The 9,598-nt window shown below is 41.8% G+C and overlaps 1 protein-coding gene across 3 annotated transcripts in view; it reads right to left on the reverse strand.

The window, feature by feature from the left end:
- Window positions 1–9,533, reverse strand: part of pam (peptidylglycine alpha-amidating monooxygenase) — a 60,239-nt gene extending 50,706 nt beyond the window's left edge. For 2 of the 3 annotated variants that reach the window (XM_085280409.1, XM_085280406.1), the window contains exon 1: window positions 9,443–9,533. The gene's annotated coding sequence lies outside the window, so the exon portion shown is untranslated. The remainder of the gene's footprint in view (window positions 1–9,442) is intronic. The other variant, XM_085280408.1, reaches the window with a different exon arrangement.
- Window positions 9,534–9,598: the final 65 nt, after the last annotated feature.

Genomic DNA, 9,598 nt, shown 5'->3' on the forward strand with positions numbered 1-9,598 from the left:
ATTGTGGTATTTTAATGTCATCAGTCTGAAATGCACTGACTTCCTCAAAATGTCTTGCTTAACTCATAGTCTCATTGGTCCAACACAAGTACTAATTTATTAGTATTATTCATACATACAACAAATGCAGCAAAACAATTAACAGCAATGAAAAAGTAGTTCATTTCAGGTGAGCAGACTAGCAGGGCAAAGTTATGTCGATATGGTGTGATCAATAGTCCAATATAAAGCCCTAACCCCTGAGTCCAAACCCTATCCCTAATGCCTTGACTGCCACAGACAAGCAGGGATCAGGCGATTGGCATTTTGACTGCTAAAATGAATCCTGCAACTGTAACCAAATTGCTATATTGTTCCATTTTCAAGACCTCTTTGAATATTTAACCCAAAAGAGTTGATGGGCATGCCATGTGTCCAAATAAAATGACAGATTTTAGACATTGACATAGCACAAGACCCACTCTCATCAAGTCAGAAGTGCAGACTTAAAACTATGGGCTCAAATTGTGGTCATAAATATTTTGTACTTGTAAATCAGGATTTGTATGTGTAAAAATAATTTGTGTGTGTGTAAAAAAGTTTTGTATGTGTAAAAAGAATTTGTGTGCATGTAAAAAAGATTTGTATGTGTAAAAAGAATTTGTGCGTGCGTAATAAAGATGTGTATTTGTAAAAAGAATTTGTGTGTGCTTAATAAAGATGTGTATGTGTAAAAAGAATTTGTGTGTGCATAAAAAAGATTTGTATGTGTAAAAAGAATTTGTGTGTGGAGTTAGCCAAAAAATACGTGTGAAACTCTGCACTCAAGTTTCAAGTTACAAGTACGAATTTTGACCCTATTTTTCTTCATTTCATCTGATTGGCCAATGTCATATCAATCACAAATTTAACAATCCAATTGGAGAACATATGGGTTTGGCTAATGGAGGGGTGCTTTATGGAGCTTCAGGTCCTTGAAGGGAATAAATGCCCTTTTACATGCCAGCCCAGCATTTTATTCATCACCACGATGGAAAACAGTCTGTGGTGGTCCGAGTTTGGTGATTTTTGTGTCACAGGTTTACGTGCTTAATACAGGGACCTCCAGAGCCTTTTCAACATCCATTGGATGTACAACGTACAGCTTATTACACCAGCATGCATCTGCTCTTATATAACTATTATTAGTTTACAGCTTTAAGCCCCACGCCCCCGGTACCGGGGGCAAAAAGGAGGAGATCACATTTAATCGGTTATAACACGGGGTGAGAAATATAAGTCCAGACATGTGTGGTATCCACAGAAACCTCTGAATCTCAGCTAAAATGTCATATAACCAATTTCTACAACCACCAAACACATGGAAAACAAGCCATGATTAAAAGAGCAGTTACGTAAATGTGCAGAAGACCGCCAAACAAACAAAATCAAACCGGAAATTCTCCAGACTTCATGTAACCGGCTAAAGATAGGCTGGTTAGCTTCCAGAGCTATCACTGACTCCACACACCAAGTTTCACCACGATCAGACCAAAATTCACTGAATGAGCCGCAAAAGAAGACCACAAAAACACATAGCGACACAAATGCGCTAAGACAGAGATTGGCTTACGGTCCCAATTTCCTCCGTTATTGTCGCCGGTAGACGGTAGCCACGTGATTATCAGAAGTTACCACGCCTACCTAGCTGTATCAGAGCCGTTTTCCGTCAACAATCTCCATTTTAGACCCACCTACAGACACGTGACTGGACAGACACCACATGCAGCAAATTTGGGCCCACGTGGATTTTGGCATTGTAACGTCTGATTAGTCAAAGGAGCTTGCAAAGAAAAGGAGCAAAGAAAAGGAGCTTTGCAAGCTCCTTTGACTACGATGACCTGGATGACTGAGAACCTTCACAGACAACGTCTGATTGGTTGAAGTGACGTGAACGTGGCATCGTTACTTTGATTCTATTGGCTAAAACGATTAAAAAGAGGTGTCAATCATGCAAATTGACCAAAAGAAACCAAAGTTACAGCCCCTCTGAGTTTAAAGGGCCAGAGACCAATTAAACGCTTCATGCACACTGCAGAAAAGGGCCATTACCATGTAAATGTGTGGTTAATTCTTCAAAAATATATTTTAAAAAAAGCATTTTTAGGCCTGTTAATAAAATTTATTAATTTCTGCTCTTCAATACCTAAAAAATTCAACTGGCACGGTGTCCAATTGTGTGCCAAAATTGGACATTTTTGTACAACGTCTGGATATTCATGTATAGACAGGGCTGTAATTTTTCACTGTTTCACTTTAGAAACATAAATCTTTGCACAGATGATGTTTATATGTTGGTTACTGAAATCCTGGAACCAAATGTGATCTGAGGCATATTTTTAAAAGGGTTATATTAGGGCTGCTCAATTAATCGAATTTTAATCACGATTACGATCTGGGCTTTCAACGATCATTAAAAATGACTGAGCCGATTATTAGCCCCTCCCTCATGCTTTACTCTCGCGCTGCTCCGTGTGGCAAATCGAGCGCACCTCTCTGCATTTCGAACACGCATCACAACAATTAAGAGGACCCAAGGGAAGCTCGGAAAGCTAAGCAGAAGTTATTTGGAGAGGAGAGTGACTGCCGTTGGTTGAAAAGAGAGGTAAAAAAAAAAAAAAACTTCAGTGGTGTGGAAACATTATGGGTTCGCGGAGTCAGATGTAGATCAAGTAGACATAGTGTGTAAACTTTGCTACGGTGTCATAGCTGCACCACAGAGCAACACTGCAAAGTTCACTAAACATAGATGTTTACATTTTTCATTTATTTTTTATATTGCAAACATTTGCACTGTTATCAGTATTTGCACACTATTTTATATTATTTTTTAAAGTCATTATTAAATACATTGTTATTGTTAACCCTTTAAATCCCCGTAGAACCGGAACCGCGTAAGCTAGCGCAATAATTTGTTTTGCATATGAAACCGGAGGAGTTGTACTTACATCTTATGCCATCAGCTTGTCCTCGGTCACGGTTTCCTTCCACATAAAGCTTTGCAAAAATTGCATAAAAAGCGCTTGCAGGAACAAAAACATAATATTCCAGAAACATGCTTTGCCGATCCGATCAGCTGTTCGTAACACTTCCCACAGTGAAAAAGACGTCAACGCGAACTATCGCATGTCCGCCATTTCCTGTTCGAAACCGGAAGTGACGTCATTTTGGCAGAAAATTTAGTTTTTTACTTGTAGGCCTTAAAAGCCTATACTGGTGTTTTTATAAGTCATGTTTGACTATACTTTTCTGAATAGTTGCTGGGATGCTTAGAACTCGAATTGCACTGCTGGAAATAGTTTGTTTTGATGCACATGCTGTTTTCTTTGCAAATTTGCATCATAAGATTGTTTTTTGTTTTTCCTGCAGTATATAAAAATTGCTGTATCTCCAAAATAAAACTATGAAGACACTCAAAATAAATTTCCTGTGGTGGGAAACTATTTTTTGCAACTTTTTTGTATTTAAAGTTTTGAGGGATAAGCCTCTTAAATTTCCCCAAGTAGAAATATATGTAAAAAAACAAAACAAAAACGATTTTCAATTTTTTTGTTGTTTATTGCACTTTTTTGCAATTAATGTAATTACTATGGACTTAATGCATACATATTATTAAAATATGGGCTATAACAGTCAGCAAAACAACGTTGGTGAAGTCTGGAGAGGCCTCAGAACCATCTCAGGCCACAAACAGCAGAACTCTCTGCCTGGGAGGGATGTGAGGTGGGCAAATGAACTGAATCATTTCTTCAACAGATTTGATTCAACCATGAGACAGTCTACAACATCGGCTGCAGACTCACCCACCCCCACTGCTGCTGTTCCACCTCAGACACTTCACACCTCCTCTATTCACCCTGCTCACTCCTCCCCACCCCCAACAACAGCATCCAATACACACTCAACACAAGGCTCCAGCCTGTCTCTCTCAACCACCCAGGTTAGGAGGGAACTGAGGAGGATTAATGGCAAGAAGGCAGCGGGCCCAGATGGCATCAGCTCGAGGGTCGTCAGGTCCTGCGCGGACCAACTGTGTGGGGTGATGGAGCACCTCTTCAACCTGAGCCTGAGGTTGGGAAGAGTCCCACAGCTCTGGAAAACCTCCTGTGTTGTACCAGTGCCAAAGACTTCACGCCCCAAGGACCTCAACAGCTACAGGCCGGTGGCTCTGACATCCCACCTGATGAAGACCCTGGAGCGGTTGGTCCTGGCTCAGCTTCGGCGCCTAACAAGCTCATCACTGGACCCACTTCAGTTTGCCTACCAGCCTGGCATTGGAGCGGATGATGCCGTCATTCACCTCCTACATCGTTCCCTCGCTCACCTGGAGACCGCTGGAAGCACTGTGAGAATCATGTTCTTTGATTTCTCCAGTGCCTTCAACACTATTCTTCCCTCGGTTCTGAAGGACAAGCTGGTGAACTCTGGAGTGGACCATCACCTCACTACCTGGATCCTGGACTACCTCACCGACCGACCACAGTATGTGAGGACTCAGGGCTGTGTGTCGGACAGGGTCGTCTGCAGTACGGGGGCCCCACAGGGAACGGTTCTGGCTCCGTTCCTCTTCACCATCTACACTGCAGACTTCTCCCACAATTCCACCCAGTGCTTCCTGCAGAAGTTCTCTGATGACTCTGCAATAGTCGGCCTCATCACTGATGGGGACGACAAGGAGTACAGAGGACTGACTCAAGACTTTGTGGACTGGTGCCAGCTGAACTACCTCCAGATCAACGCCAGTAAAACCAAGGAGCTGGTGGTAGACTTCCGCAGGCACAAGCATTCTCCACTGCAACCACTGAACATCCAGGGTATGGACATTGAGGCTGTGGACAGCTACAGGTACCTTGGTGTTCATCTGAACAACAGACTGGACTGGACTCATAACTCAGACGCCCTCTACAGGAAAGGGCAGAGCAGGTTGTACCTGCTGCGGAGACTCAGGTCGTTTGGGGTGGAGGGCCCACTCCTGAAGACCTTCTATGACTCTGTGGTGGCTTCTGCTATCTTTTATGGTGTGGTCTGCTGGGGCGGCAGCATCTCTGCTGGGGACAGGAAGAGACTGAACAGGGTGATCCGAAGGGCCAGCTCTGTTCTAGGATGCCCTCTGGACCCAGTGGAGGTGGTGAGTGACAGGAGAATGGCGGCTAAGCTGTCATCCCTGTTGGACAACGTCTCCCACCCCATGCAGCAGACTGTGACAGCACTGAGCAGCTCCTTCAGTGGGAGACTGCGGCACCCACGGTGTGGTACGGAGAGATTTCGCAGGTCTTTCCTCCCCACTGCTGTCAGACTCCACAACAAAGACTTTAACTGAACAAACACACACATCCACACATGTGCAATAACACTAAGTGCAATAATCTTTTCTGGCATCGTTGTATTTTTACTCAGTTGTATATAGCATTCGTATTCTATTTTTATCTTATTGTATATTTTTATTCTATTTTATTCTACTGTATATAGTATATTATTTTATTCTATTCTGTACAGCTGTGTACTGTATTTATTCTTATTGTATTCAAATTTTTGCGTCATAACTTTTGCACTGTCCACTTCCTGCTGTGACAAAACAAATTTCCCACGTGTGGGACTAATAAAGGTTATCTTATCTTATCTTATTGATGTATAGCAACTTGAAATGCTCCCACAAATGGCACTACAGCATGTAAAAAAATAATATAAGCTCTGGTGGACTTGGTTCTATGGTAGGTCTTAAAGGGTTAAATAAATATCGTCAAATAATCGTGATCTCAATTTCAGTGAAAATAATCGTGATTATCATTTTTGCCATAATCGAGCAGCCCTATATATAAGCTCTGGCGGACTTGTTTCTATGGTAGGTCTTAAAGGGTTAAATAAATATCGTCAAATAATCGAGATCTCAATTTCAGTGAAAATAATCGTGATTATCATTTTTGCCATAATCGAGCAGCCCTAGGTTATATGCTAAAAATTAAAAAAAAAAAAAAAATTAGGCAAGGATAAAATATACTTACTTTTTCTGTGTTACAGTCTCAGTAACTGTGACACAGTAATATCTGCTTCAATATTTACACCGCTGATGAAATCTCACAAGTGTTAGCTTTATTTTGATACCAGGATTGTAAGGACAGAGTTTGTAATTGCAGAGAAATAATTAATTAGATTTGGGCATTACATTTTCGAGCAGGAAGCTCAGAAACCCCCTTGGGGCTCAAGAGGTTAAGGTATGTGCTAACTAAAAAAAAAGCCAAGATGATAGTTTATTAAATTTTAATGAAATTTGCAGATTGTTTCGGTGGAGTTTAATAAACTCAGCCATCTGCGCCTTGCTATCTAAAATATAAAAGGACACCTGAGTATATTCTCGACCATCTCACACTTCTGACAATCAGTTGTCTGCTTGACGTATATTCAGCTGTGTAAAAACTATAACTTTAATCTCAGCCAAATCGATTTACTCAGGAACAAATAAAATACTGAAAAAAAAAAACCAAACAATAACATTTTTAAGTTATCTAAGTGACTCATATATCATGTTTAACCTGAGTAGCAAAAGACGGCGGTGGGCTTGAAAACAATTTGCCGGGAGTCCGGTGTTCTCACGGGCTCTATCGAGACTTGAGCTATGTTGTCCGGTATCGAGCTACGATACCGGACACTGCTTCTTCTTCTTCTGGGTTTAACAGCAGCTGGCATCCTTGTACATGCAGTGCTGTCATCTTCTGTTTCAGTCCATTATTACACTCTTAAATACTACTACTTATTCCTGCGTCTTTTGGGATCTTACAAAGCTTCAAACGACGCGTCAACTATTAAATTAGTCATCGATGATTTTGATAGTCGACGTAATCGTGACTAGTCGACTAATCGTGGCAGCCCTAACATCCATCCATCTTCTTTTGCTTTTCCAGGGCCTGGTCGCGGGGGCAGCAGCCTAAGCAGCCACCTCCTCCAGCTTGTCTGAAGGAACACCAAGGCGTTCCCAAACCAGCCGAGATATAATCTCTCCAGCGTGTCCTGGGTCTGCCCCGGGAACTCCTCCTGGTGGGACATGCCCAGAACACCTCACCCAAGAGGCACCTCAGGAGGAATCTTTGTCAGATGCCCAAACCACCTCAACTGGCTCTTTTTCATGTGGAGGAGCAGCAGCTTTACTCTGAGACCCTTCCAGATGGCTGAACCTCTCACCCTTTCTCTAAGGGAGAGGCCAGCAACCCTTCTGAGGAAGCTCATTTTTGCCGCTTGTGATCGCGATCTCGTTCTTTCGGTCACTACCCACAGCTCTCTCTTCACCACAGCAGACTGATACCGGGTTCACATCACTGCAGCCACAGCACCAATCTGTCTGTCGATCTCCCGCTCTCTTCTCCCATCACTCGTGTACAAAACCCAGAGATACTTATACTCCTCTGACCGGGAGTGGGCCCTCCATCCTTTTCCAGCTAAGGACCATGGACTCAGTTTTGGAGGTGCTGATTCTCATTCCCACCGCTTCACAATGAGTTGCGAAATATTCCAGTGCGAGCTGGACGCCATCACCCAATAAAGCCAAAAGAACCACATCCTCCGCGAAAAGCTGAGATGAGATTCTGAGACCACCCAAGTGAAAGCCTTCCGCTACGTCTCTAGGCTAGAAATTCTGTCCATAAAAACTGTGAACAGAATCGGTGAAAAAAGGGAACCAGGGAACCCCTGGCATAGCCAGCAACTTACTGCCGGCTATGCAACGGTTGTATAAGGATTGAATGGCCCATAGCAATGGGCCAAACACCCCATACTCCTGGAGCACCTTCCACAGGACACTCCGAGGGACACAGTTGAATGCATTCTCCAAATCCACAAAACACATGTAGACTGGTTAGGCCAACTGTCATGCACCCTCAAGTATCCGTGAGAGGATAATAACCTGGTCCAGTGTTCCACGACCAGGATAAAAACCACATTGCTCCTCCTGTATCCGAGATTCGACAAACAGATGCAACCTACTTTCCAGCACCCTGGCACAGACTTTCCCAGGGAGGCTGAGGGGACGACATAGATATTGTCTGTCTTATTGTGGACACGAACTAATTTTTGGAGTGGCACAAATGATTTGTGTGGCATGATTATGATTATTATTTTATAGATAGTTATACAAAAAAAGCTTGAGACATTTTCTGCATTTTAATTCTGTTTTCATTGTAAAAAAAAATCCTTTTCCTACTGAGATTTTTTGTTTTGTGTGATTTTAGGTCTATTGTGTTAATACAGTATGTGAAAATGAAAATATAACTGTTAATTGAGACAAAACGCACATATTGACTCAAATTTGCCTTAAAATTCAACATGCCAAAAGAATATGCTGGAAGTGGATCAAGTGGATCAGGAAAACCTTTAGGCAAGTTTATGTGTGTGTCAGACTCTCTTGCAATTTATCTAGAGCTATAGTTCTAAATGCTTTCTGAAGGCCTTTCGGGGATTTTCAGAGAAAGCAGTATCTGAACAGTATTTGAAAGTCATGTCCTTAAGAAATAGTAACAAATGCTATCTGAATGAGGCTTGTAGCAAAACGTGCTTTGAAACAGTCTTTTCAATTTTTTCTTTTCAAATACTCAAAAACGTAAATGTGATGATAACATCATTATGGCAAAATCCAAACAACAACAACTGCTTTTCTCCTCTACTTGAAACCCAGAGAATGCTTATTAATGGCGAAAGAAAAATAACCGAGATGCTTTGCTTGCTTGGTGACTCATCATCTGTTAACAGATAACAGAGTAGGGTGGCTTTAACAGAGGAGGAGTGAGAAGGGGAAGCTCTGTTGACATCAGAACCCAGGAGACGGAGGAAACTATGGAAACAGGGCTATTCCCACACGTCAAAAACAATGCAAGGCTTACTGAACATCTTCACATGTATACTATTACGTACATACTAACATTAAGCATCTTTTAAAAAACAAAAAAATCATTGCAATATAAGGGTAGACACGTTCATACATTTTATGACATGACAGCTGGTCGGTGCCTATAACGACAAGCGTGTAGCTATTACGTGAGAATTTATTTATTCGACTGATTGATTGATTGAGCGTTTGTTTTTTAATAATGCAAAAATAGCACTGGCGTGACGACTAAACATATGTCACGCCTGGACATAGACCGGAAGCTACAAAGGGAAAATGCATCGATTTAGCGAATCGATACATATACATGACCTTATATCTAAGCAAGCGAAATCTAAAGAAAAATGTAGCTAGGGGTTTCCTACAACTAGGTCTACCTTATCAGGTTACTAAAAAGGCAACTTTATTATCGGTTTTCCACATAAGCTAACGCCCGCCATCTGTTAAGCTGGTTCGTTTTTTGTCAGGTTATCAGTTTCACTACAATAGCAAAAGTACTATAGAGCTTGATTAAAGATTCTGAAGATATGAATTTTGAAAGTGAAAAGATACCTGCACGCTGCCACTCAGCGTCTTCCACTCGCCTGTTATTGTAATAACCTATGCTTCCTTGAGCTTAAGCAGTGGCGTCCACACTTTCACTTTTCAGAGTAAAAGCCGGCATTTCATTATTTATTATTTTCATATAGACTCAGAAAGGCCTCATCA

This window comes from Mchenga conophoros, linkage group LG7 (genome assembly GCF_057382185.1).
Source record: "Mchenga conophoros isolate Kocher_MC1m ecotype Shallow Benthic linkage group LG7, M_conophoros_male_GT1.1, whole genome shotgun sequence".
In the NCBI taxonomy this organism is placed as follows: domain Eukaryota; kingdom Metazoa; phylum Chordata; class Actinopteri; order Cichliformes; family Cichlidae; genus Mchenga; species Mchenga conophoros.